The following is a 7,598-nucleotide window of genomic DNA, read 5'->3' as shown; positions in this document are numbered from 1 at the left end:
GGCCACCCATGCCTCCTCCTAGGATCTTTCTTCCTTTTTGGAATGAACTGATCCTGCATCTTCTGCTTCATACACAAAAATATCTGCCATTGTTCCTCCACTGTCATCCCTGCTAAGGTATTGCACCATTGAACTTTGGCCAGCTCCTCCCTCATAGCTCCATAGTTCCCTTGCTGCAGGAATTCTGCGGGGTAGTATCTCATGCCCAAACATCTTTAGCTCCTTCATCAAGGCTTTTTCCTTCATCACTAGTGGGCATGTTCACAGATGATTACATTGTATTTACTATCATTCATAATTTGTCAGACACTAAAGCACATCATTGCCTGCATGAAGCAGGATCAGCTTAAGCTGATAAATGCTCATAATGTTTGCAGCACACATGCCAGGCAATGTCCATTTCAAATAAGAGACAATCTAAACATCTTCCCTTGCTATTCAACAATGTCACCGTCACTAAATCCATCATCATCAATATTCTTGGGACACACCATTGACTAGAAACAAAACTGGAACAGACACACAAATATTGCATTACAAGAGCAGGCTGGCGGTTAGGAAACTGTACTGAGTAACCTACCTTCTGCTTCCCCAAAACCTGTTCACTATTCACTAGAATAGTCTCCCATTGACTAGATAAGTATTATACTTGCAACACAAGAAACTAGGCGCCATCTATGACAAAGCAGTTTGCCAGATCAGCACCCAGCTTCAGTCTGAACATCACTAAATTAAAGGCTGCACTGTCGACTACCTACAAGATTCAGAAACTTGCCAAGGTTTGTTCAACAACATCTTCCAAACCCTCTGCCAAGAGTTCCCATATGGGAACACCATCATGTGTAAATTCCCCTCCAACACTGACTTGAAACTAGATTACCATTCCTTCATAATGCCCAAGTCAAATTCTTGGAATTTTTCACCTGAACAGCATTGCAAGAGTGTATCTACAACAAATGGACAGCAGTGGTCAAAAAGATGGTCACAACCACCTGAGGACAATTATGAACGGGCAACAATTGCCAGCCTTGCCAGAGTCATTCAAATCTCATCTTTGAAAGATTTGTTCATTGTATATGGGGTGTCACTGACTAGGCCAGCATGTATTGCCAATTGCTAAGTGCCTTGGACATGAATAATTTATTCAGATGCCTTGAATAAATGAAATTAAAGCAGATCCAGATATGTTTTGCCATTATCAATCCTTACTAATAAGGAAGCTATACGACCGTGTAAAGGGAAGTAAATTTTCTCTGAATATTTGAACTACTATACATTGTCTCATTTCAAATAACATGCCAACAGAACACACACATATTTGAAAATAAAATGTATCAAACTATTGTTAAGATCCTGTCAGGGAGCATTAACATTTGAAAATGAATCCAAACATCTTGTTTTAACCTACATAACTGCAACAGAAGAGTTCACTTTCGTTTAAACAAAACAAACTTAATTGTTTATGAAAGAGTAAATAAATTAAGCACTATTATCTTACCTATATGGGGTATAGCTATAATATATTATCTAGTCAAGCTAACTGCTCTTCTTCCACATCAATTCTCTAGGAAGGTGTATCGAAGTGATTTACTTCCATAGGGACCACCCATAAGTAAACTGGGGAATTCTCCTCAACTCTAGCTATTCTCACAGGAAGATTTTAATTCACTTCTTGTTGATTATGGATGCCTCAGTCCTCTGTTCCAGTTATTTTTCTAGTACTGCCTCGTGAATTAGCCAATTACTTTACTTTGCAATACAACACTAAGATCCACTGTAAATTCCCTCATCAGCTTCAAAGTAGGCAATCTCCAAGCTTCTATCACAGACAAAGTCTAAACTGAGACTAAGCCTCACCGAACCTCCACACAGTCAATGATATATTTTACCGATTTATTTTTGGCTATTTCCTCTCAGTGAGCTGCAAATTGAATCAGATCCAAATCACAATTAGGCCTCCCCACAAACACCCAAATTAATCCAAAACAGAAAGTCTTCTTAGGTTCCAGCTGTCCCCATATAAACATAGCCTTCTGTTGGTGACTTCAAAACTGACCTATAAGTAAATTAAGCCCCATTTAAGATGTGCTTTTTGGTGTGAACAAGTCACCTTTCAAGGCTTACTGAATGTCTTCAAGCTAATTGACCTCTACATTCCCAAAAAAAAACATATCTTCGGACTACAATTCTTGCAAATATTGCAGACATAACAGCTCCAGCTGTTTAGCTGTTTTATTATATTACCTATCTAAAGGCAACACGGTCCCAACATTTTAAGTTTAATAGACTCTAAATATGTTTTAATGCATTGACCTCATTCCTTTGGAAAAATGGAAATTACTAAAACTAAAATTATATTCTTAAACAAAACAGTTTTTAATGTATATTTTCAAATTTTCTCAAAGAAATGATCCATGTTCAAATTACAATGGAGATGCTGGAATTTGTTTTCAGGAGATTTATGTGAATACTTTCATAAAGACTGTAGCCCTTACCCTCATCAGCTGCTCACCTCTGAGTAACACCTATTGTCCTTTCCTTACTACATCCTTTTAGGACTATCTTAAGCTGTTGACAATTTTCTACTGACTTTATTAGAGTCATAGAGTGAGGAAACAGACACTGCAATCATCCATTTGGATTTGAACAAATATAGGCAAATGTGAGGTTATTCATTTTGGAACTCAAACGGATAAAAAGAGAATATTTTCTTATTGGTAAGATGCTGCAAAAAGTTAAGATCTGAAAAGATTTAGGAGTCCATGAAATTACATTGTCAACATATTGTGATCAGATGTAAAAAAATCAATGAAAAACGCTAATACAATGCTGGACAGCCTTTGGATTTAGGGAATGAGAATACAAGGGACTATCTACATGATTCAGATATTTCCATGTGAAACAGTGATTTGCATGTAAATATTTCAATTTAGGACATTCAAGTATTTCTTTCAAATTGGTCCATTGTCATCACAGCTGACAACACAGTATACTTTGTACAAGGAAGGGCAAATGCAGATTGGGCCACCACGAGTCTTGAGCATGGTCCTGAGCTACCACTTGCATGTCATCCAAATTTTCTAGCTTGTTTGCAGGCTGACATCAGTCTGCTGCACTGCCACTGGAAAGCTTCATCTTTCAATGTGACACGGCACAGCTTTCTACATGCAACATGGAATTTAAGAATCTTGCATTGTAATCTCTGCCTCCCTACTTTGTTTCTTTTTCTTTGTATGTGTCAGTCTTCATCTTCTTTTTGCCTTTGACAGTAACAGTTAACCATTCACCCCTCCTCTGGATTCTTTTTTAAAAATAGACTTGCCCCCATTCTTCCTTTTTTAGTTCCCTTCCTGAAGGCAATTCTGAATCCTATTACCTCCACCATGAGTAAGACCAATAGACAGGTTCCAAATCCACCCCAGCCATCCAGGCAACTACCTCCTAAGGAATCCAAGTTGCAAAATACATTTTTTTTTACATGTATGTTATGGCCTGATGCTACGCATGACAGCAGGATTGCCAATTTATTTCCATCACATGGCTGACCAGCAAACTCTTCCATACCTGATGCCTACCAATGGCATGTGTTAGACAGATTTATAACCAGGCAGAAGTGGGTACTGCAGATGCTGGAGATTAGAGTCAAGATTAGAGTGGTGCTGGAAAAGCACAGCAGGTCAGGCAGCATCCAAGGAGCAGGAAAATCGATGTTTTGGGCATAGCCTTTCATCAGGAATGACCAGTCTGTGTTAGAAATTCTTTTCTTTTGGCCATCATTCCAGTTCAAGATGTGAACCCTTGAGCTTCTGGTCACAGAAAGGAACACTACGGACTAAACAACACGGCCTCCTATTTTGTTCCAATACATCCCATTTCTGCCCCATTAACTCTCTTGTCATTTAACATCCCCAACTTTCTGCCCTCTTGTAAACCTCTCGTTTTGCTCTTTTTTTTAAAACCACCTTTCACAATTATGAGTGCTGGATTTTACAAAGACAGCTGTGTTTGAATCTGTCTGTTTAATTTTTAAGGAAAAGCAGAACACCCTGGAATGAGGAATGGTGCGAAGCTGGGGCTGAACTTCACTCAGCAACAAAAGCTTGTGTGATCAGGTCGTCAGAGGAACAGGGACTCATTTAAAAAACAGCTAAAAGGATGTGTTAGTTTAGATTGGGTTAGATTACTTACAGTGTGGAAACAGGCCCTTCAGCCCAAGGGGTCCACACCGACCCGCCGAAGCGCAACCCACCCAGACCCATTCCCCTACATTTACCCCTAACTAATCCACCTAACTCTACGGGCAATTTAGCATGGCCAGTTCACCTGACCTGCACATTTTTGGACTGTGGGAGGAAACCGGAGCACCCGGAGGAAACCCACGCAGACATGGGGAGAATGTGCAAACTCCAAACAGACAGTCGCCTGAGACGAGAATTGAACCTGGGACTCGGGTGCTGTGAGGTAGTTTGGAAAAACTGAATGCAAAAGGAGGTGACACTTGTTGGCCTTGTTGACTGGACACTCAGATTCTGAGGCAGAGGCAGACTAAATATTTTTTCAGGGGAAAAGGTTCTCAATATGGGCAGCCGTGCCTGGCAGAAGAACAGATTGCCTTTGGTGTAAGTATCAAGTAGAGTGGAGAGGTCTAATCTACGTTTGAAGAAACAAAGATTGTGGAATTATGAGGACAGATTATACAAATTAGCTCTGTTTTCTTTGGAATTTAGAAGGTTAAGGAGTGATTTGATCAAAGATAAACAATTTCCACTGGCTGAATCTTCTAGACAGCACAGTCCTGAGAATTAGGGCCATGCTATTCAGGAGAGATGTTAACAAATACTTGTACACACAAAGCCTGGTAGATGTTTGGAACGCTCACGTACAAATGGTTGTAGATATTGGATCAGTTCGGAGAAAGTGAGGACTGCAGATGCTGGAGATCAGAGTCAAACAGTGTGGCTCTAGCCCCTTCCTGGACCTCTCCATCTCCATTTCTGGAAACTGACTCAACACAACATCTACTTCAAACTCACTGACTCCCACAGATACTTGGACTACACCTCCTCCCACCCCACCCCCTGTAAAAACGCTATCTCTTACTCCCAATTACTCCACCTCAGCCTCATCTGCTCCCAGGAGGACCAATTCCACTCCAGAACATCCCACATGGCCTCAAAGACCACAATTTCCCCTCCCACATGGTCAACAATGCCTTCCGATGCATCTTTTCCACTTCTGCACCTCCACCCTTGAACCCTACTCCTCCAACCCCAACAAGGATAGAACCCTCCAGTCCTCACCTACCACCCCACCAATCTCTGGAGGCAACACATCATCCTCTGCCATTTCTGTCACCTACAGTCAGATCTCACCACCAGAGATAGATTTCCTTCCCCACCCCATCAGCATTCTGCAGAGACCATTCCCTCTGTGACTCCGTTAGGTCCATGCCACCCTCCACTCCCAGCACCTTCCCTTGCCACCACAAGTGGTGTAAAACCTGCGCCCACACCTCCCCCCTCACCTCCATCCAAGGCCCCAAAGGATCCTTCCATATCCGGCAGAGATTTTCCTGCACCTTCAACTGCTTACCTACTGTGACCAATGCTCTCAATGTGGTCTCCTCTACATTGGGGAAACAGGAGGCCAACTTGCGGAACGTTTCAGAGAACACCTCCGGGACAATCCCACCGCTCTGTGACTGACAACTTCAGCTCCCCTTCCCACTACACCAAGGACATGCAGGTCCTGGGCATCTTTCACCGCCAAATCCAAGCCACTCGACGACGTGAGGTCAAATACCTCAATTTCTACCTTGGGACTCTTCAACCACACTGAATTAAAGTCAATTTCACCAGTTTCCTCATCTTCCTGCCCCCACCTTATCTGAGATCCAACCCTCCAACTGGGCACTGCTCTCTTGAACTGTCCTAACTGTCCATCTTCCTTTCCACCTATCCACTCCAAACTATCACCATCACCCCCCCACCTTCATCTAACTATCGCCTTCCCAGCTACCTGACCCCCAGCCCGACCATCCTTCCATTTATCTCTCAGCCCCTTCACTCACCCCACCCCCCACATTCCTGATGAAGAGCATATGCTGGCATGGCAACATTGTCTCTTCTGCTCCTCAGAAGCTGCCTGACCAGCTGTGCTTTTCCAGCGCCACACTCTTTGATGTTGGATCAGTTGCTAAGTTTTAAATTGGAGGTAGATTTTTTTTGTTAATGAACGGTATTAAGGGATATGAGCCAAAGACAGGTATATGGAGTTAGGATCCAAATCAACCATGATCACCTGGAATGGCAGAACTGACTGAATGGCCTAATCCTGTTCCCAAATTCCTGAAAGTCCACACAGTCAGCACAGGGTTGCAAGGGTTACATCGAAAGAGCTTGATGTTACTGAGATGACCGGAAAATCCTGCAGAGCATAAACACAGCCACGAACCGCTAGGATCGAATTTCTTGGGCAGCGTCTTGTACACACACATTCCAGAGAATCCCGAATCATCTTAATTTGAAAATGATGGTGCTACTTTCTTTTGAACTCTTGTGCCCCCTCCCTCCCTCGCAGCAGCGGCCACTCGAATTTCCTGTGTCAGGGCGGATGATGTTTCTTTGCTCAGAACATGACAGGCAGAGCGCCCGGAGCTGACTGTTAGAAACACTGCTGCCTCAGCTTTGTGAAACAGCGAAGATTTCCTGGGCCGTCAGGAGAAGTGGGGGGTGGGAGTAGAATTTGACTGCCTCTCAGATTTCTCACACCAGCCCCATAGGAAAATCCCCAAATCACTGACACCGCCAGTCAGTGCAATGCACAGTGAAACACTTGAGATTTTCTTTTCCATTATTGACCCTCCAGGGCTGAAATAGAAGGCGCTGGCTCAGCACCCAGTGGCTGGTTAGTTGGGGTCCCTGGTCCTATTATATCGCTGGGTTTTCAGTTTGCACCCGCCTCCTCCCACTGGACAAGCTCGGGACTCGGCCCAATTAATTACACAGCAAGAGTAAACAGACCTCTCCCTTCGTCTGCACAGCCAAACGAAGAGAGGCCAGTTCAGCCCACACAAAGAACATCAAACAAAAGTGAAAGAGAGACGCGACTTAACTCAGGATTGTGTCCAATTCACTGTTAACATTCACATTGTACCCTCCAGTCGAAAATCATTCTCAGTATTCAGTCTGTCAGTAAACACTGATAACGGTTAGTGTGAAATGAGCCTGGAACTTCAAGACTTCCTGAATTTAGAAAAATGAACCAACCTGCATTCAAGGAAAATGTTACCACATTGCTTTTTGAAATGCAGTTATTTGTTGTCACACAGATGAACTAAGAGCACCGCTAGTTCACATACAGCAAGATACCACAATAAATAAGATCAGATATTGGGTTTCAATGAAAAGTGACTGTTTCTCTGCACACAGAAATTGCAAGACCTGCTGAGTTGTTTGCACTTGTCTTTTTTTTGTTTTGATCAGATAAACTATTGGTTGAGGAGATATGTTGGTTCAAGCAGCACCCATGATCTGCAGACAGAAGTACTGAATAATCTGCAATGACCTGCAAAAGCTAGCAGCTCACCAGGAAGGCCA

The 7,598-nt window shown here is 42.9% G+C and overlaps 1 protein-coding gene across 3 annotated transcripts in view; it reads right to left on the bottom strand.

The window, feature by feature from the left end:
* gpr176 (G protein-coupled receptor 176) overlaps positions 1 to 7,598 on the bottom strand; it is a 189,007-nt gene that overhangs the window by 174,659 nt on the left and 6,750 nt on the right. Inside the window, exon 1 of one of the 3 annotated variants that reach the window (XM_043697956.1) lies at positions 7,115 to 7,389. The exons of the other annotated variants lie outside the window; for them this stretch is intronic. The gene's annotated coding sequence lies outside the window, so the exon portion shown is untranslated. Of the gene's footprint in view, positions 1 to 7,114; positions 7,390 to 7,598 lie in introns of those variants that run through there. 3 annotated transcript variants of the gene reach the window in all.

Source organism: Chiloscyllium plagiosum, chromosome 10, assembly GCF_004010195.1.
Source record: "Chiloscyllium plagiosum isolate BGI_BamShark_2017 chromosome 10, ASM401019v2, whole genome shotgun sequence".
Classification (NCBI taxonomy): domain Eukaryota; kingdom Metazoa; phylum Chordata; class Chondrichthyes; order Orectolobiformes; family Hemiscylliidae; genus Chiloscyllium; species Chiloscyllium plagiosum.
This window is presented reverse-complemented; position numbering and strand designations above follow the sequence as displayed.